Below are 19,994 nucleotides of genomic sequence, written 5' to 3'. Positions count from 1 at the left end.
CTCCCTTTGCCTTTCCAGCTGGCAGCTCTAGCAATGAAACCTCTTAATCTCACCAGGAGCACACAAGCATTTAATGGGAGACTCTTGAAGCAAATCTTTTGTGCTTTCTTGGTGCTTGCCTCTGAGCTTGGTCCTGGGTGTTTACAGGGGATGGCACATCTTGGTGTTTGCAGTGAAACCTGGCAGGAGAGCCTGTTGCAGAGAATGTCAAGGTCATTTAATGAAACTATGGCCTGTGCTTAGAAAGACTTGAACCCTGGCTACAGAGGAGTCCATAATTAGCAGCCCCAGGGGATGTGGACGAGTGTTGGGAGGGAGGCTAATTGTAGACTGACTGTCTCCTTGGCCTTCAGCAGCTCCCGTGAAGCGGAGAAGCGGTGTGCTCAGCCAAGCACCAAGCGTGTCCTAGGGAAAGGTAATTCCTCCCTGGCCTGCCTGGACCCGTCCCTATAAACACCAAGAGCTCCACGGGGAGAGCAGTGCTGCAGATTTCATGAAAAAAAAAAAGTCTCTGTGAGTTGGAGGTGCATGCTAGCCACACAGAAGCGTTTTTTGAGAGACAACACACAGCCGTGTGTGTCTACATCATAGAGTCCACGAGTCCCTGCTCTGCCTCAGAGGGCTTGGAGGATCAGCTACTCCCTCCCCAGCTGTGTACCACAGTGTAGTGCCAACCCCTGCACACCAGTGTGTGGTGTCCTCCCCTTGCACTGTGCCCAAACCTGGGTGAAGCCCTGTCTACCTGCACACACCGAGGAGAGCTGGTGTTACACCTAGCCCTCTGCCGCCTCCCCATATGCACCAGAAGACATCCTCCCCCTTCCTCTCCACATACTTTTAACTCTGTTCATTTCAAACACCTTATTAGCATGACAAGATAAACAAGTTTTGACGAAGGGGAAGGGAGGCAGAGCCCCTTGAGTCCTGGTCTGAGGCTGACACAGTGGGAAGCCTTTTCTTCCCGTGGGGTTTTGCCTTGCATTGGAGCAGCCATCCTGCCTGTCACGCACATTCTCTCCACACCTTCACCACGGTAAATCACCGATCCAGGAGGGCCCTTCAGTCCTGCTGCACAGCAGCACTCATGCTGGATTTAGCACCCAGCGGGGTGAAAAATTTACAGTGAGCTTTGGTGGGGCTAAGGTGAGGCTGCCAGGAGGACAAACTGTGCAGTGCTGGGGCAGCTCCTGCTGTAGGGAGCTGACCTCGAGGAATTGTGGTATCTGTGGTGTAGGTCCCAGCTGGGAATTGAATTTTTCTGGAAAAAATACCTATTTTATAAGGTCATAGCCCAATCCCTGGTCCCTTGCAGAGCTCTGCAACTGTGCAGAGTAAGAGTTGAAGGCACCTGTACAGGGCTCCATACAAAAGCTGGGATCGTGGCATGGAGCTGGCGGTGAGCAGAGAAATGAGTGGGATGCCACAAACAAATACTTGAGGTCAGAAAATCCCGATTTCAGCTGCCTGCCCCCAGGAGTGATGCAGCCGCACAAAGTGAGCGTAAAGAGCACAAATACACCTCTAACAGGCTCTGTGCTCTGTGCCTCACATCGAAATACTGCACCTCGGCTAGAGGGAAGAGCTCACTGTTGCTACACAATTTTGTGGCTAGTTAGAAATGGCCAGTAGGGGTCACTGATATATATTTATTTAATTCTATTTTTATATACACACATTTATAAATACACAGAAGACTTGCATAGGCAGCAATTGTAATGGGCAAGTGTTGATGTGCAGCGTATTCTTCAAGCACAGACGCTGGGAGAAGGTGCCCCTATGTGTGTCTGAAATACCAGTGAGAGCTGTACATCGTGCTCTGCTCAAACCCATGAGGGCAGGAAACCACCGAGCTGTGCCAAGCACCGGGGTGCTGCAATGGTGGACTTTTGTCATTGTTCCCCAGTTCTGCTTTTGCCTTCCATTTCATATTCACAGAGGTGCTTTGAGAGAGATTCAAAAGATTCAGAGCCTGGAGGGCAGGAAATTGTGTCTGCTTGTCTTTCTGTGCAGTGCCCAGCACAGCTACATCCCAGCCCCAGTGGGTGCCTTTGGGCAGCCCCATAAGACAAACAGCATTTTGGGTTGGGTTGGGTCAGCACTGTTTTGTTCTTCTGCCACTGATGCTGGGGAACGTGTTTGCTTGTGAAAAGACTCCAGTGGTTTTTTGAGGGCTGAATCTCTATTAAATTCAAAATTGGGTCCCAGCCCTCACTCTTACATGGTGGGATGGCCTGAACTATACACGTGGGTATGTTTTTAGCAACTGTTTTATTGGTGGGTTGGCTGCATTTGTCTGGTAGGTGTATGCTCCAGGCATACTGGCAGAAGGTGTTTGGCTGTCCAATTCGGCATCCACAGACTTGTTTGACTGTCACAGGCTGGCAGTATTTCACTGATCTTATTGTTCCTGAAATGCTGTTAGTTTTGGATGCTGAGCTCCTCTTGTATTGGCATATCTCAGAGTGAAAACACTGCTCAAACTAAGTCTCAGGTCTTTTGGTTTTGGTGGGCTCATCCATCCAAGAAACATCTTTTGCCTACGAGGGTTTCCCAGCTGATGTCTACTGGGGAATCCTCTGTGCAACTGGAGTTAGAGAAGTAGCTGAGGAGGCAAGTGTTTCATAGGAGTCCCTTCACCGCAACTCTCAGGCAGGTGACAGCCTCCAAGTCAGCCACCAAGGGGCTGTCCAGCACCTGCATTCTTCCTCACTTGACCAGGTTTGATGGAAAACTTGAGAGGACCAAGCCTGCACTGCCTTCTTCTGGTGGGGAGACATTATTTCTGGCATCTGCTTTTTCACTAGCCAAGACCACAGGCACTTCAGAGGGATTTGTCCTTCCACAGGGTGGCACCTGCCCCTCCAGGGGTTCCTTTTATTCAGTTACAAGGGTCTATATAAAGTGCTGCCAGCTGGAAAGTATTTTGAAGAGATTCCTCCCTGCTCTTCACTAAGGGTCATAAATTCAGCTGGTATTTGAGAGAATCTCAAATGTACTTCCAGGACTGTTTGCTGAGGGCTTTACATCCGCCAGAGGCCCCTTAAAATAAAAGGATTATTGGGAGTCAAGTGTTAGATTACCTGGTGCTTGTTAATTGAACTTCAGAGGCTTTGGCGAGCAACTGGCTGTAGCAGGGAGCTGCACTTTGGCATTAATGGTGTTATATAAATGAATCTAATGTAACCTAGCGTCATGCTTCTGCATCATGTCACATCTCTGGGCTCAGGACAGTGGTGAGTCCAGCTCACAAGCACAGCGGATATGGGGAAAGGCAGGGAGGATGTATGTGGGGAGGAAGCAGGACTGGGAATCAAGGCCTTTGGGGTCTGAGGGAAGAGTGGGTTTTGGTGCTCAGAGCAGGTGACTGGTTCTCAGGCAGCCCAAGTCAAGTTCCTGTCTCCCTTTGGTGGTCTGACCTTGACATCTGATTTTGAGAAGAGTTGAGTTTAATGGAAGCAGTAAATGACAAGACCATCTGAAAATCCCTCTCTCTTCTTCATTGAGGGCTTATTTCACCTAGGCTTGTGAAAAGTTTGAAGATCCTACTCTGACAAATCACAAAAAAAGAGAGCCAAGTACTCTAATCATTGCTGCCATCAGTGCTCACCCACGGAAACCTGAACGGACCACAGCTGTGAAGGCTTCAGGGCAGCAAGACCCGGTGGAAATGAGAAACCTCATCAGCGATGAAAATTTCATCAGCTGGCGCTGTGGAAGCAAGAATCTGGAAGTGCAGAGCAGATGGGCAGCCTGGATTCTTGGAGCCATTGTCCTTCTGCTTGTTATCTGACTCCAGCACAGGGAGGATTTGGAGAATTTATGGGGGCACAAGCAGCGAAGGGTTTCTCGAAATATCCCTGGCTGACGCGTGGTGTGGTGCAGACAGCACTCGCTGGGCACTCAGCAGACGTTTTTGCACAATATTCCCAAGGTCGTGGAAGTGGGGTCCTGCTGAGCACCTGTCTTTTATTGTGTAAGAGAGGGGACCATTTGGGCAGAGTTTGCAGGACTGTGAGCCTGGTAATACCTGAATGTAAATCCGAGGGCTTTGTAAATGTAGTAGTACATTGAAGAATGTCATGTAAGTTCTATCAGGACTTTTCTGAACTGGGCAAATTTCCTCAGAACTAGGCTCCATTGTTTACTGTGTGAATCATCAATTCATGAGATGTTTGTGAAAGAAAGGATAACAGGAAATGGAAGCAGTGGGTGAGTAAGTCTATGCGCTGGGCATGAAAGGCAATGGAAAAAGTACCTGTCTGCACTCAGGGTTGAATAAAGGGGATGATTTGGTTAGAAATTAAAATGTACTGACTTTTCAAAGAACCAAGACTAGGACAACGTAGTGGAAGATTTTGCAAATGAATACCAAAGCACACTCACAAATTGTGTCAGGGTTTGACTAGCTCTTGCCTGGCACACGCTGTCCTCAGCACCTCTCCTTTAAGAAGCAGACAGTTGTCCTTGGGGGGTTTCAGGTGGGTTTCTCCATTTACTGCTCTACCTTTTTCCCTCCCTCTCCACCTGGTCCCACGGTTGGGTTTCTGTTTCCCTAGCGACAGGCTGGGTTACGCCCCAGGCTGTCGGGTCCTATCTCAGAACACGGGACACGTAGGGAGGGGCAGGAGCGGGTCCCGGCCCCTGGAACTGACACTGGTAGCACCTTCAGGGTGTTCCCGGGTCCCGGGGCAGGAGCGGGTCCCGGCCCCTGGCACTGGCACTGGCGGCTCCCTCAGGGTGTTCCCAGGTCCCATCCCTGGCACTGGCACTGGCAGTTCCCTCAGGGTGTTCCCGGGTCCCGGGGCAGGAGCGGATCCCGTCCCCGGCACTGGCACTGGCAGTTCCCTCAGGGGGTTCCCGGGTCCCATCCCTGGCTCTGCCATTGGCAGTTCCCTCAGGGTGTTCCCGGGTCTCATCCTTGGCACTGGCACTGGCAGCTCCCTCAGGGTGTTCCCGGCTCCCATCCCTGGCTCTGGCATTGGCAGTTCCCTCAGGGTGTTCCCGGCTCCCATCCCTGGCTCTGGCATTGGCAGTTCCCTCAGGGTGTTCCCGGCTCCCATCCCTGGCTCTGGCATTGGCAGTTCCCTCAGGGTGTTCCCGGCTCCCATCCCTGGCTCTGGCATTGGCAGTTCCCTCAGGGTGTTCCCGGGGCCCATCCCTGGCACTGGCAGTTCCCTCAGGGTGTTCCCGGGTCCCATCCCTGGCTCTGCCATTGGCAGTTCCCCTCCCGCCCCTCGCGCTGCCCGCCCCGCCCCGCCCCCCGCGCGTGCCGTCCGATGACGCAGCCGCGCCGCGACGTGGGGATTCCGCCGGATTACCCGGCGTGCCCCGCGGCAAAATGGCGGCCTGAGGCGAGAGCGCGGGGCCGGGGCCGGGCGGGGGCAAAGTTTGGGGCGGGCCCGAGGCGGGGCCGAACCGGCGCCGAACCGGCCGCAAAGTCACTGGGAGCCCTGGTAGAGCCGAGCCCGACCGGGTCAGAGCCGGGCTGGGGCTCCGGGGGCTGGGAGCGGGGAGCGCGACCGGCTGGGGACGAAGCCCCGGGCGGGGCCCCCTGCGCTCCTGGGCCTCCGCGGGCTTCGGACGGTGCCCAGCGAGCGGGGTGGGCCTTTCTGCCACGTGTGTGCGAGGAATTGCAGAGTTCCCCGAGGACAGCGGGTTCGGGCGGGTCGCACCGTGGCCGGGGGGGTCAGCAAGGTGGGGCGGGGCCGGGTGCGGGGGGACGGCGAGGGCACAGCCCCGGCCCCAGGGAAGGGACGGGCTCCGTGGGCAAGGGTGGTGGTGCCACTGCCTCGGCCATCAGGGCGTTACGGAGCTCTTCCTGCCGCGGAGAGACCCGTGTCAGGGAGCAGCAGGCACGGGATGGGCAGGCAGAACCTGGTCCAGGCAGGGTGCAGCTGTTTGGGAATGATGGAGAGTTAGGTGGTGTGGGGGATGAGAAAGCTGTGTCTCTGCAGGGAGCCTTGCTGGAGTAGGAGCTGCAAAGCAGAACAAGTCTGGGCCAGCAGCTGTGTTGAAGAGCTGGAGAGTAACCCTGATTCTGGCAGAGGCAGGGTTGGAAGGGAAGAATCAGCATTCCTCTGGTGTCAGACTCGGCGGGGGTTAATGGGAAATTCTCTGCCAGGATGTCTCAGGACATCCTCTCTAGTGCAAGGGATGCTTCCCCCTGTAGAACCACTGTGAAGCCTCTGGGAGCATGGGGAGGCTTTAAAGGAAAAGAGGTGAACAGTAAATGCTGTACTGCTTGTGGCTCTGAGCTTGAGCACTCTGCCTAGAGCAGAGCAAAGGGCTGAGTGCTAACGCACAGATTTTTGGGTGTGCATGAGGTTCCATTGGTAGGATGTGCAAATGATGCACAGATCTGGCAGGGCTGAGAATGACCTGGATCTGAGAGATGCCAGGTGGATCTTGTCCACTGAAAAGAATCATCCATCACAGGTAGATGGTTCTGTGCCAGTGAAAGCTTTTCAGAGCTGTGCACTTCTGTTTTACAGATCCAGAGAAGGAACCGGCATAAAGGGCCCATATAAAACAAAGCCATGAATCCTTACTAAATCTTCAGACAGCAGGTAAGAAATCCAGGAATGAGCTGATGCTGAGTCAGACTGTCCTCCTTTTGTACCACTGCTTGAATTTTTTGAGAGCATGTGAACCACGTAGCTGAAACAGTGGCTCTCTTTGTGGTGTTCTCTGCATCACAGTAGGCTTGTGTTGCTGGGATTGAGAGGCCAGGGGTGTCAGTGAAATGGGAGTGACCCTGAGAAATTCAGCAGGAGCTTCTGGAAAGAAAAGTTCAATTAAAGACGTAAGCCAGTGCTCTTGACATGCCATCTGGGAGAGCAGTCTGAAATGTGCTCTGTCAGTGCAAAAGTAGCCGTGCTACCTGTGTAATTCACAAGGGATCTGCCCAGCCATAATCCAAATGAAATCCTTTCTGGTGATCCTGCTCTTGCAGTAATGGCAATGTCCAAGTTAGGTGGTTCTAGTGCCCCCGTGTTCTGTCAGGTTATTTGTTCCACCACATTGTTTTTCCACACAAATTTTAACTGTTCTGCTGATGGGTGGTGCAGCTGTACCCGAACTCACTGCTGAGATCCAGTTTAGAGGAGCTGTTGTTTGCTACCCAGCAGCTGGTTTTTGATTGTACACGGTCAGACCACCTTGATAACAACTGTCCTAGTGGATCACTGCAGAAAGCACCCATATCCCAGCAGTGCTTTGCATACATGTGGTTTAGCTTCTGGGTGTTAAACCAGCATTTAAGTTACCAGGTCTTAGCTGTGGTACTGAGACAAATTTTTCATTCCTTCCCAGGCACTCAGTGCTCTTGAAATCTCATGAATGCATTTCAGCAGGGCCAGTGGAGTTCCAAAGGACAGCCCGTGGTTATCTTCATCTTTAATATTAACAAGGCATTGGGTCAGGAGGGGATGAGTTACTTGCTAAGACCTGTTGCCTCTTCACTCTCCAAACCAGCTTTCTGAACTAAAGATGACCTTGCGTGCTTTCCCACTCTGTTTCAAGTTGTTTGTTGGCTGCTGCTAAGTCACTTGCTTTGCAGCCAGCAAACCCTCAGCTCTTATCTCTGCCATCCACTCTAAATACAGTCAGGGTATAGCTTGTCAGGGAGATAGGCTGAAGCTTTGAAAAAGGTGCAGTCTTTTGCAAGTCTGCCTGCTTCTTGTCCCAGAGCAGACAAATCAAGTCAGATGGGACAAATGATTTTTGTTTGGCATGCTGGTCTGAATGGTATCAGAGCTGGCTGGGAAAAAGGGCTTGTGGCACCTGGTGTGGCATATAAGGGGTTTTTAAAAAGGTGAAGAGAGCCAAGCTATTTGAAAGTTAGCAAAGAAAGCAAGTTTTAGTAAAATGTAACTGTATTTTTTGGTAGTTGATTTCATGCTTGTGAGTCTTAGAGGTTAATGGTTTTTCTGAAGGTGAGCTCCCTAACCTGTTAAAATGTCTGCCACGTTTCACAGAGAATCCCCTGAAAACTGGATTCTGAGATTTCCATGTGTCACCACATCTACAGTGTAGACCCAAGAAGCAGTTCTGGAGGTTAGGTCCTGACTAATTTTCTGAGTTATGTATTTGTGGGCCTCGCTTCTCCAGCACAGAGTGACAGCAGAGCTCTCTGCCTTATGTCTTGCTGGGAGAAATGCAACATGTAGAGGTCTCAAATGAGCCTGCATGTGATACAGATTGAGGGTAGGACTCCTCTGCTAATAAATGAGGATCTGGCTTGACACCTTTTTGTTTAATCTTCCTCTTTTTACTGGGCTTGTCAGGATCTGGAATTCTCATAATAGAGCAGATTTTCTTGACCATTTGACTTGATTAATGCTTTGAGAGTAAATTTAAGGTCCTGAAACTGGGTATATTCATCTCCTTGCTTGAGGGCTTTTCTTTGGGAAGGTGTCTCCTTTCTGTATGACACCCTGAGCTTTGCTGGCGTTCATGCCAGCTGTGTGCATTTCAGATCACCAGTAACTGGGTAAATAGCATCCTCTCTGAGATTCTTTTACACAGGACTGCAGAGGAACTATGCAAACAGGACAAATGCCTCAGGGCATGAAATCATCCATCCTGTTTCCCTGCCAGTTCCCTTACCTGAGGGCTTTTCCTCAGATCTAGATTGGCTGAGTCTGTAACTGTAGTAGTAAGAATGTTACTTTTTAAAGTTGAAATACCTTTACAGCTCCTTGGAGGAGAAGGGCGGTGCTGTGGTGAGAAAGATACTTAATTTCTACCACAGATTTATTGTGTTCAGATCATTACTGTTCCTTACTCTTCATTCTTTGCTCAGAAAAGATTAACACTAGTCTTACTAGGGATTTGAGGACGAACCCATAAGTGTGTAGATGCTTAGATACTGTGGTGTTGAATGCTTTAGTAAAGCTTGGTGGCAGAGAAATGAAAGGAGTGTTCAAGCTCTCACTTCAAAATGAAGCAGACCGCTGTGTGATCCTTTGTCCTGTGTATTCTGTAGCATGGTGAAGTTGCTGTGAGTGCAAGTCAGGCTCTGCCTTGTTCAAGGCAAGTGGGCACGCTGAGACCTCACCATTTTTGCCTTCCCAGGAACTATTTCCTTGTTTTAGTCACGTCTAACCTTGCCTGAATATTTTTTACTTCAATGACAATTTTCTCTTTTTTGCTTTGTTATTTGTTCCATTCTCAGAAACCATTCTCTTCATTGTCAGGATGTTCACGTATGGTTTTATTCCAAATATACTCAGCCAGAGAGAGCCAAAAGCAGTAGCTTGCAGGATGTTTCGTAGTTGGAATGACATGAGCCAGCCTCTCCGGAGTGTCCTCCTGGGACAAGCTGCTCTTAGGAAGGAAATGGCATGGAAAACCATGTAGGAGTGTGAGAATAGCTTTGCAATGGTTGGAATGCAGTATATAAGCATCACTTGGGTGGGCTCAGTTTTCCTCTGCTTTTCAACAATGCTGGGTGCCAAGCCTGAGGAAGACTGCTGTGCAGGGGTGAAGGAGCTGGAATGTATTCTTCAGTTGAGGTGAATGCAATTCAGTAAAACTGATAGGCATCAAACTGAATAATGATTTTAAAGTATTTTCACATGATGTCTAATCTGTGGAAATTCACTACCACATAATAGCACTGAGGCTAAGAGCTGAGCGGGATTCAGAAAAGATCAAGCACTTAGGAGTGGAAATGTTCAGACTTGCTTTAGTTAAAGAACTTGTTTTAGAAGGTGTATTTTTCAGACCTAATCCAATCTCTTAACAGTTAAAAGTTTCAAGAAATGGCAGTGTGTTCCATAATTGTCCACTGAGGCTTCTTGCTGCAGCTACTAAACCACCTTAATGTATTGGTGTGTGTCAGGGGCAAGGTATTGAATCACTTATGTGCTATGTTAGTTTGCTTGCTGACCTTGCTTTTTGTGGTAACTGCATTAGGGAAAAAAAACCAACAAAACAACAAATCACCAACCAAAGAACAAATCCACAAAGCACTGCAGCTGCTCTGATTACTCCTGGTAGTTGAGGATTTTAAGCTGGTGACGAGCAGGGTCTGTGGAAAGATAGTGCGGTTCCTAGAGGAGGACTGCCTTACTGATAAACAGTGGAGATAGGCAGCTCTTGTCTTTTCATGCTGAGTGGTCAGGCAGAGCACTTGCTGCTTCTTCCCTTTGTTTGTAAGAGGGGAAAGAATGTGTGGAGTTTGGCCTCTCCACGTTGCAGTCTTGTTGTGGACTTTGGTCAGTAAGGTGTCTGAAAGGCAGGGCTTTAAGGCTGAGTTCTGGTATGTTGTAGCATGAGCCTCAATGTACTAATGTCTGTGAAGACCGTTTGTGTCCTGTGCTCATGTCCAGTCTGTTGAGGATCAGGAGAATCATCAGTGCTGCAAGTAGGTATAAATTCAATTTGATGCACAGGCTAATAAAGATAAATGGCAGTGGCATGAAGATATATATAAAAAGCTGTGTGTTTGTAAGGTTCGCCTAAATGCAAGGGGAACTGAAGGAAAGAGTCTGTATTTTCAGAGACAGAAGCACAAGATCCCTGTATGGGCCCTATGGGCTTCTTTGGGAACAACATGTGCTTTAGGGCACATGTCCTTAACTCTTTTGTGGCAGGGCTAACAGCTGAGAATAAACAGTTACTGACTTTCACAGAAGTTTTGCTGTTAAAGTGAAATGATCAGGATTGCAAAGTAAGTTTTCCTGCAAGACTTAGACTGATTTTTAGGCAGACAGTATCTGACCAGCTTCTGGTGGCAAGAGACAACTGGTTTAAATTTTTGATTTCTTAAGGGTTAGTAAATTCAGACCTGGAAGTCTCACAGTGACTTCTATGTCTTTGGTTGAGTTCTGCATTTATATTTTAGCTCTGTGATAAAGCTGGCTTTGGGAGTGTTGTAGGAGTCATAACTGGATCTTCTCACTCTTGTGTTAAAGGCTGAGTTGTCCAGCTGTGTTAATGTAACACTCATGCACAAATGGTTCTGAAATCAAAAGGGACAGATAAGGTAGTCTCTCTAACTATTGAGGAATTACACATAGGCTCCTAAAAAGCCTTAGGCGAGTTTTACTTTATAGCATTTGTTTCAAAAGAATATAAGTTATTTTCCCAAGGTAATAATTAGATAATTGTTGTGGCTGTAAGGTTTTTGACCATGATTTTGGCATATGCTACTCAGAGTAACTGGTTTTGGACCTGCATGTGTCTTACTTCACAAGCTCTCTGCAATTTTCAGAGATGCCTTGCTGCTCTGTCTCCTGCATCAGATTTCTTCCTGCAGCTTTAGTGTTCATTAGTGATGACTCTGCTGCTGCCCAGCAGGAAGATTAAAAATATTCTAGGGAGATGAGTTGAAATCTGGTCTCTCACAATTGAATAGTGATTGCAGTTAAAGCTACTATTCTGGGTTTTTTTCCCTTGAGTATTTTATTTATAATTTTTTTCATTATGGAAAACTCTTTTCCCTTCTCTTTTATCTTTGGGAGATTTGTGCCCAGTGTATTGTATGAAAAGTATTTTCAAATGGGGGACAAAAATGAGAAATGACAGGACATTTGTGCTTAAAATTAAGTTGTTTTAAGTAACCTTTCTTGAGAATGGACTTCAAACTTACATCCTGCCTTTAAGCACATTTATTTTTCTGAGCAGAAAGTGTCGTGTGCACTAAAGTATGCAAAATATCTTTATTTCCCTTTTAAAATTTAAGCATTCCTTACACTACAGTTATGTGAACACTGGGAAATGAAAACTTTTCTCAGAAGGGTTTTCTCAGGTAACTGCATTTTGCTAGAGATACACTCTGTTTTAGATGTCTGTGTAGGCACTCAATCCAATTTCTTCTATGACTGATGTGGAGAGTCATTTTTGGCAAACGTCTCATACCAGTTTGGTTTGATTCCTGAAAGCAAATCACCCTTGCTGGGCTGCAGAATTTTGGTAGTTTCTACTTATAAACATATTCATTTTTTCCATGATTAGACGATGCCTTTCCAAATAGGTCCCTGGTGTATCTGAAATGGCTGTAACAGAATTCAGAGTCGTCAAGGCCCCAGCTGGATGGGGCTGTTACTGTGCAGCTCCAGAGGTGATTTACTGCCTGACTGACAGCTCGCAATATAAACATTAGTCCAAGCATGATCTTGTCCCAAAACCCCGCCTACGCAGGGAGCCAGGAGTCTTCCTGCCACGCGCCATAAATCGTTTATGGTTTGCTCATGCCCGTACATTTGAAAAGCAGCTGTGGAGTGGGGATTAGCAGTTTGCAGAAGGCCCGTGCGGGGCTAAATTAGGGTCTCTTGCTCTGGTGGTGAATACCAGTGTTGGAATAGCAGGAGTGCTTCTCGACAGTGGAAGGCAATTTACTCTGGGAATGGGGGTGGGTACAGGGTATCTGTGGGGGTGCAGCAGCCAGGAGAGAGCCTTGGATTGCAATGCTCCAGTTTGAGCTCTGAAGCCTGATTGATAGCTGCCCAGCACTGTGTGGGATTGAACAAGTCATTGTTAGTTCTGTGGGTTTAACATTTTATCTATATATTTATTATTTCTACGTATTTTACACATATATATAGAGACATGAAATGTAAGCCTACCTCTTCTGTCTCCTAGGAGCCGAAGGATGATAGAGTTTTTCAGTGGTGTTTTTTACAGTGTGAAGAGTGATTTCCCTTTTGCTAGCCCACGGTAGCAGAATCAAATTATATGCAAGGCCATTTGAGGCTTCACAACTAATTTTAAGCTTTTATAAGAAGTTTTACTGTGCCACTTGGATTTATTACAGCTTTGCAACTTCAGCTCCCAAAGGAAAACTATTTTTGTGCTGGCTGCGATAATTTAAATTACCTCCTGCAGCTTCTAATGACTAACTCGTGTTTATGGTGAAAGCTTCCATTTATCCAAACCCTGAAAGCACAATCTGTTTGGTAATGGAACTCTTAATGTATTGATGCTTTATATCAATGGCAAGTACATCGCAGCCTCATACCTACATTGGTACCTTTAAGTCTTCCTGTAATAAAGAGAATATGCAGGTTTTGCTGTACAGATGGCACTAGACAGTACAGTTCAGAGATGTGTGTGCTGGCTGAAGGACCAGCTGCTGAGTAAAGCAGACATGAGTAGATAATTTCCAGCTGGGTTGGTTACTCATTAACAAATCCTTTCTTGGGTGGGTTGGGTAAGAATCCAGGTGGAATGTGTCAGCAGGGTGTCCCCTCTAGATGCATCAGCTGAATGCGAGTGCTTCCAGACTGTGCCATGAGCATCCGTGGGACCACGGGCAGAGGCAGTGGGCTCTGGGTAAAGCAGGTGATTGTTTCCAATACGACACAATTAGGAGACTTCTTACTGTTTTATTGAAGCTTCTGCATGGGCTTCTCTCTCAAATGAGACCATGTTCCTGGAGCTTTCTGCTGTGCTCGCTTCTGTTGGAGGTTTGGGGAGAGTAGCTGCAAGGGCTGATCCTAGGCTTATTTTTCTTACTGCTTTTGGTGAAAGGCTCCATCTGCTGAGATGGAGGCCAGATAGCACCAAATATATTTGTGGCTGTTTGTGTGGGCATTTTGAGATTTGGAAGGCACTTTGCTAATGAGCCGTAGGTCATTTCATGTCAGATTGGCTGAGTTTCCATTGAGCTGGTTCTTTGTTGCGGCAATGCATAAGGACTGCGTATGTTTGGGGATCCCTATTACCTATCTCAGATGGAGAGGGCTTTCCTCCTCTTTGCTACCTCCTCTCTCCCCACAGGAAAAAAATCATCACCTGGAGAGCTGTTAACCTCCAGATTGAATGGGATGTTTTGCTGTTACTTATGTAGACCTCTCAGATGGATACAGAGGTTAGAGAGGGGTGTGGATATGTGATCGTGTTTTGAGCTTTCCCTCCTTCTCCGTGTTTTTGGTACTGAAGCTGGAATTCACCCTTCCCTTTCCCTGGGAGCTGATGTGAAGGAATTGCTGTCACCCAGAGCAAAGCTCAATCCGCTCAATGCCTCGAGGCCCTGCCTTTCCGGGTTAGGACTTTGCCTGACTTCTGCTGGCAACAGTTTGTTTATGAGCTTTTGTTATGTGACTCTTGTGGTGTGGGTCTGAGGGGTCCTACTGTTCAGGGCAATGGAAATCAACTCAGCCAGGATAGGGAAGGGGAGGAATAGAGCTAGTACAGTTAACTCATCCCCCCCCGCCTCCCTCCTTTCTTCCCTGTTTCCTCACCTGCCCAGCTGTGTAGTAGGTTAGCAGTACGTGTCTGTTCTTATTCTTATGAAAGTAGACTTTGTTCTCTGAAGACTGCTAATCATGCCCCATGGGGGTGTAATCAGTTATAAGGTATTTAATACAGTGCAGGCGGGAACAGGCTGCCTGGCCGGGCTGGCAGATTGCAACACTACAATTATAAAGGGCCCCTTTCCCCCACTCACCCACCCACCGGTGGCAGGATGAGGGTACCTTGAAACAGTGTTGAGTCTATGAAAAGTAAAGACGTAGTGGGGGAAGGGAGAGGAGAGGCTGTAGAGGCAGCTCCTATTCTGGGAAACAGGCAGACCTACATTCTGTGAGAGCTGCAGCCATTGCAGGTTGCACTGTTGAGACTTGTGGAGTTCGGGTGCTGTCACCATGGAAAGGATTGCACAGGGATGGCCCTTGGCAATGTGTAGAACAGCAGGGGCTTCCATCCTGTCTAAAATGGGTTTTCTTTTGGTGGCTAGGCTTGGAGAGGTGTGGAGTAGTTACAAGGGGAGAAGCCCATTCTCCTGCATGCAGTGATTTAGACACCTAATCTGTAAATCCTGCCAGGCTTCTATTTATATCTTTGGATATAAATCTATTGGTAAATTTGGCCTTCCATGCCTCATTCTTCCAAGTACTGGAGATACTGCAGCTTATGCAGGGAACAGGTAGCCTGAGGCCTTGAATTTCAACAGGCATGAGAAAGTCTGCTGGACCTCGGTCTGGTCTGGTCTTGTTACTTAATATCAGATCATTTCCCTCTGTGAGGGCATTGAAATGCACATGTGGGGTGTGGAGCAGCTGGGCCGCAAGCCTTATAAATCATTCCTGCTCCTGCTAGATGCATGGGTATGTCTCTGGAGCTTATGGCTACATTGACCTTTCCCCTTTGAGGTTCCCTAGAGGTTACAGTGTTTCAGCCCTTAATTGGTTCTCTGTGAATTTCCTGACACTGTTTTGCATCTGTTACATTGAAGTCAGCTATATTCCTGCTGCAGTGCTCTTGAGAGTGCTGGTTTTCCTGTTTGGTGCTGAGAGAGCACTGGCTATTGAGTCTCGGAGTTAGTCCTTAGCACTGGGATGGATTTTTAAGGTTTTCAGGAGTGGGTTGTTTAGTTGTGTTGTACAGAGTAAGTGCAGATTCACAGTGTGGGGAGTTCACAATATAGTCTTGAGAATTCTGCTGACAGTTTCACATCTGAGGCATCCTTCAGAGTAACTTCATATTTGAGAATGCGAATTCTTTGGAAAGCTTTAGGATTTCTAGGAGTGTCTCATGAAGGAGGAATAATGTTTTTTTCTGACTAGAGCACAGAGACTCTTTGCAGCTCTAAAATTATGAGGTTCTGAGATAAGAGGTTGCCTGATGTCTTGGATATTTGTACATTAAGTTTTTCTTCACTTGATCCCTGAAATGACCTGGTGTCAGTGCTGTAGTGGAGGAATGTTGTACAGTGCAGGTCAAATCGGTGTATGTGGGCAGTGTAGACAAGCATTTACAGAAGGATTTTGGGGTACTGAGGAAGTGCCTCCATCCCAGAAAAGCTACTTGACTTAAGGAAGGATGGTTTTCTAGGGGTAGAAAAAGACCTAGATCCTTTCAAGCATCCCTGTTGCCCAAAGTCAACTTCTTATTCAGCCCTGCCTCCTCAGCTCAAGAGGTCTCAGTGTTATGTTTGTCCCTTGTCTTATAGGACAAGTCAGGGAAATTCCCTTCCCAGCCTAGTGCACAGAGCTGTTCCTGCCCTGGACTGTGGCTACTTTCCAGCGCGGGTGGCAGCACGTCTCTCTGTGGCTTGCATGCCCAATTGAGAGCTCTCCTGCCTTGCTCTGTTTATCTTGTCCCATTGGCTCAAGAAATTGCCTGGAGAACTTGACCCTCACACAAATGAATTCGGGGCTGAAGCCGTCCTTGAGGTCCTGACAGTGGCCGTGCAGGCAGCGTGGGGAGGGAGCATGGTGGGTGTCAGCAGGGTGGGTGTGTGGGCTTGCTACTTGTTTTCCTTCTCTGCCTGGTGAGGAATGCAATGTGTTTGCCTTCCTTGGCCTGTGGTTGCAGCCGCATTCCTGCAGTGGGAGTCAGCACGGCGGCGGGCGGCGTGCTGTTCATGCCCCGTGGCTACATGCTTTCAGCTCCACATCAAAGGTGTGTTTAGTGTGTAGCTTGTGCCATTCCTGGCCACACCTGGTGGCCTGCAGGCATGCAGGAGGTGGAGTCTGGCTGTGTTTGCAGATGGCATTCAGGGTTCAGACTTCTTGCTTGTGGAAAGGCTGGAGCTGAATCCATGCTAAACAACCCCAGGAATGCACCGGGAGAGCTGAGCGGCACAGTCACTCCAGGGGCATGTCCTAGCAGCAATGTTTCCTTTATAGCTGCAGCAAAATAACTCATGCCTGCTTCTCCAAAGGAACTGACTGTTTGCTTGGGTGTGTTGTACGGTTTAATTTACACTGATAAGGCCAATTAAGGTTGGCTGGTCCCCCCTGCAGCCTGTGTGCTCTTGGCAATCAGTAGATGATTGAGTGGTTCGTGCTATGCAGCTCTGCTCAGTACACGAGATGTCTGCCTGGAGTTGGAATGGCTCTGGGATTTAACCCGGGCAGGAGTGCTTCCCCCAGTTGGTGGGTACATGTTCTGTTCCAACTTGTTCTGGAAAATCTTTCTTTTTCTAGCTGGTACCCCAGAGCTGAGGACAGGGAGTTTGCTGAAGGATGGCAGATCAGGATGGAGCTGTTATTTTGGTATCGTTGACATGATATCTGTTTTGAGATAGTCACTGGTTTGCTGTGTACCCATCATGCAAACTATCCTTGTCCTCTCTACAACTCTTTCATTTGCCTGGCACAGGGAAACGTGATCCTGTTTGGTAGTGTCATTATGGGCAGCCCATAGGCAAGGCTTGTGGAAGTAACAGCAGACATCTTCTGTGTTCTGGGTAAGCCCTGGGCTGTTCATTACCCCATTTGCTTGGATCTTTTGCAGTTTCCCTTTTGGCAATTTCTAGTAGCCTGGAATTCTGTGACCTACCAGTCATTCCTGATTAAAGTTAGTCTTCTGCAGAAGACCTCCTAACTGCCATCCTTAGATAGTAGCAGGAATGAAAGAATTTGCTCTCAGAACTTCTCTGGCTTTATAGCTTAGTTTTTGCTTTTTAGACTCACCACGTGAGTCACTGCAGAGCTCACCATAAAGAAGTCCTGCCACCCTCTCCAGAAGGCTGTGTCACTTTCAAAGCAGGATCTCAGTGATAGGTGTTTAAGGGAATGTTTCTTGTTCCAACGCTCTTAGCATTGTGAAACAGTTGGAAATTATTCACATTGGGCTCTCTTCTCTTTTGGTTTCATGTAAACTGTGCATTTCATTTCAAACTAGCTGCCATATGTGACTGTTAGGGCCTGGATGCTGAGTGAGTATGTTGCCTGAATCTTCGTTTTCCTTCCTCTGTACTGTAGACTGGACAATATGCCCTGCAGCAGCAGGAGGTAGTAGCAAAATATAAGTAAGTCTAAAATTGAGTTGTGTGGCAGATTACTGATGCTTGCTGATTTAAGTGTGTATAATCATTGCCATACTGCCTGTTTCAGCTTTGTCATGCGATACGGGCTGTGGCTGCAGAGATGGAGGTCTTGTTTTGGATTACATACTGCTTCTGCTGACACTTTCCAGTTGCCCAGAAAGGAGCGAGGGAATAAGAATGAAATAGATGTGACATTGGCCAAGGAGGAAGTACAGCTGATTATTGGTCTTTTTCCATCCTGTCAGTGAGTTTTAATGTGTTGTGGACATTAAGTCACTATGTCCTTGTTTGGCTTCCCTGCTCTGGACTTCAAGGATAGGAATCCAGGCCTCTGTGCTCCTGTATGCTCCTGTATGTGTTCCTCTGGCTAGAGCTGTAACCCTCCCAAGTAGCTAGATCTCCCCCTGGTGGAATAGAGAGCAGAAGGCACTGCTACGGCTGGGCGGTAAAATTGGGAATTGGTGTGATCCTGGGCACCTTGAGCCGGCAGCAGATGTGCTGTTTGTCCAGTTGAGACATTCCTTAGTCCAGAGTCACAGGCTCGGCAGAGCCGTGCTCGTGCAGCTGCATGAGCTGAAGGCGTGAGTGAACAGCTCACTACTGAGCAAACACCTTGTCCGTGCAGCATCTGCCTGGCTACGTGCTGGCATTCCTCCATGGTCTTTGCCTTACATTAGCAGTGAGCTGCTGGCTCTCTGGGTTCTTGTCTCACACTTGACAAAAAAAGGTATCTGGAATGGGGTGGATTGCTTTCTTTAAGATATCTGGGGGTTATTAATCCTTATTTAAGATATCTGGGGTTTATAGGGCCCCTTTGAGGATAGGTGCTTTCACTTGTAGCTCAACTGTTTCTCATTCGCTGCTAGCTCTCTGAAGAGCTGCATAGGGTTTACTTACAGGGGATCTACAGGAGGGAGCCCTGTGTAGGGGAGGAGCTTATCTGTTTAGAATTACTAAGAAGGAGTGGTTTTCTTTAATCTTAGAATAATAAATGGACTTATGCTATCCCAAAAGACAACAGTGGTAAAGGCATTTCAGCTTTACAAGAGCAATGCCAGGCAGGAGATGTGAAGTAGACTGGAGAAGCTGACCTTGTGGTAAAACTGAAGTGATGGGCCTTTGCTGCAATTGCCCCTTGAGACAATTGATGCTGGTAATTAGCTCCAGCTGAAGAACAGCAATGGTGATATATGTGGAGGGAGGTAGTTAATGGGAACTCTCTCTGACTCATCTGCCACAAAGAGAAGTTGTGTCTGAGGGAAGAGCTGCAGCCCAGCTTGGTCACAAGTGGGGAATCTGTGGTTATCCCCCTCCGAGGGAGGAAGGTGAACCTAGGAGGTACAATACAGTATGTACAGAAGGACAAGCAGGCAGCCCATGACTGCTGGTGACAGGCAGCCTCCCTGTGCAGGGCAGGGGGTGGAGGTGTGAGTCCCCTCTGCTGTGGCTGGGATCCTGCTGTTAAAAGGAATGACTGGAGCCCAGGGGAACAGGGAGAGAGGAGCCGTAGTCAGTTGCGTGCTTTACACAGGTCATCAGTGAAAGATAGATGGGTGGATCTGTTTGTTTTTCCTAAGCTGGATTAAGCCATGTTATATTTCTGTGACTGAACTCAGAATGAAATCTCTCAGTAATTCAGTGGTGCTGAAGACTAAGAGAATCATTAAAAAAACCCAACCAAACCCAAAAAAACCAAACAAACTGAGGCAGATTAACTACAGGACCACACCACAAAAAAGAGAAAAGATGCTCCAGGGTTACATGCTGCATCAGGAACCATGCTGCTGTATTGTTGACAGAGTTGAGACAAGTTTTGTGCCTGTTCCTGCCTGTGGCTCAGGATCTGCTAGGCCAAAAGCATGGATTTGAAAGCAATCTCCTTGTTCTGCCTTCGTGGCCTGTTGAGATGACTACTGCCAGTGTGTACAGGAGTGGATGCTCTAACACTCAGCATTGTGCCTGGATACAGAGGCTGAGTGAAGGCAATCAGGAATACTTGTTTTAGCCTCCAAAGTAGGCAGTGGCTGTGGGCAGGGTTACGTGGGAGATCTCTGTGCCTGGTAGGAATCCTGCTTTGCAAAGGAGTCGGTAGCAACACCACTAGTAACCTCTGGAAAGAGAAAGGGCCAGGATATAATCAGCTTTGGGAAAGGGCTGTGATGACCCCTTTTCTCTTTTATCCTTTTGGCTGGATAGTTTTACTCCTCAAACACCACTGTGCATCTCTCAGTGCTGCTCTGCTTTTCCCTGCCAGCTTTCAGCAAGTTACTGC

At 48.0% G+C, this 19,994-nt stretch overlaps 1 protein-coding gene across 4 annotated transcripts in view; it reads left to right on the top strand.

The window, feature by feature from the left end:
• The first annotated feature begins 5,341 nt into the window (after window positions 1–5,341).
• TJAP1 (tight junction associated protein 1) overlaps window positions 5,342–19,994 on the top strand; it is a 40,335-nt gene continuing 25,682 nt past the window's right edge. Inside the window, exons 1-2 of one of the 4 annotated variants that reach the window (XM_039718930.1) lie at window positions 5,342–5,473; window positions 6,492–6,566. The gene's annotated coding sequence lies outside the window, so the exon portion shown is untranslated. Of the gene's footprint in view, window positions 5,600–5,632; window positions 5,695–6,491; window positions 6,567–10,340; window positions 10,370–19,994 lie in introns of those variants that run through there. The other 3 variants (XM_039718931.1, XM_039718933.1, XM_039718934.1) reach the window with 3 other exon arrangements.

This window comes from Passer montanus, unplaced genomic scaffold, assembly GCF_014805655.1.
Source record: "Passer montanus isolate IOZ18808 unplaced genomic scaffold, ASM1480565v1 scaffold40, whole genome shotgun sequence".
NCBI lineage: Eukaryota > Metazoa > Chordata > Aves > Passeriformes > Passeridae > Passer > Passer montanus.
Note: the sequence above shows the minus strand (reverse complement) of the source record. Positions and strands in the feature narration are given on the sequence as shown.